Below are 871 nucleotides of genomic sequence, written 5' to 3' on the forward strand. Positions count from 1 at the left end.
TGTAGACATGCATTGTCATGCACTATCACAACACCCTTGGATAGCAGACCTCTGCATTTAATACGAAGTTTAGCCTTCAACTCTTCAGTGAGCATCTCACAGTAATGAGCACTGTAGATTGTTGAACATTTTTCCTGATAGTGTTCCAATACTGTCCCTTGAGACTCCCAGAAAACTGTAATCATTCATTTTCTAGCTGATGGTTGACTTTTGAACTTTTTCTTGTTTAACAGTTGAGGATATTTCCATTCCATATTCTGCAGATTACTCTCAGACTCAGTGATGAATCCATGTCTCACCAGCAATGATTTTTTCTTAAAGAAGAATTTACCTTCCTTCAAGTATCAGTTTAAATTTTGTTTATAGATGTCCAAACATTCCTATTTATGCTCTTTTGTGATTGTTTTGGTACCCATTTAGCACAAAGTTTTTGAAACCCAAGTCTGTCAAAGGCAGAGCCATGGCTGATTTGCAATTGATTTGCCACATAATCTACTGTCATTCATCTACTTGACAGAATCATTTCATGTGCACGTTCAATGTTGTCATCAGCAGTGGATGTGGACGGACATTTTAATGTAACTGGAATGAGGATGATTTTTCACTCACTCTTGTATATTGTTGTTGTTGAAATAAAACTGTCCATATACATAATGACATTATCTGTGTAGAAAACCAGAGAGTATCTATCCCAAAACTCTTAGAATTAATAAATGAGTTTAGCACAATAATAGGATGCAAGGTCAACAAAAAACAATCAATCATATTGGCAATAAACAATTGGAAACCAGAATTAAACAATGCAATTTATAATGCTGTTTTTATAAAAGGCTGTTGAATTGATTCCAGCTTATAGTGACCTAATGTTGTT

The sequence above is a fragment of the Chrysochloris asiatica genome, unplaced genomic scaffold, assembly GCF_000296735.1.
Source record: "Chrysochloris asiatica unplaced genomic scaffold, ChrAsi1.0 scaffold00212, whole genome shotgun sequence".
NCBI lineage: Eukaryota > Metazoa > Chordata > Mammalia > Afrosoricida > Chrysochloridae > Chrysochloris > Chrysochloris asiatica.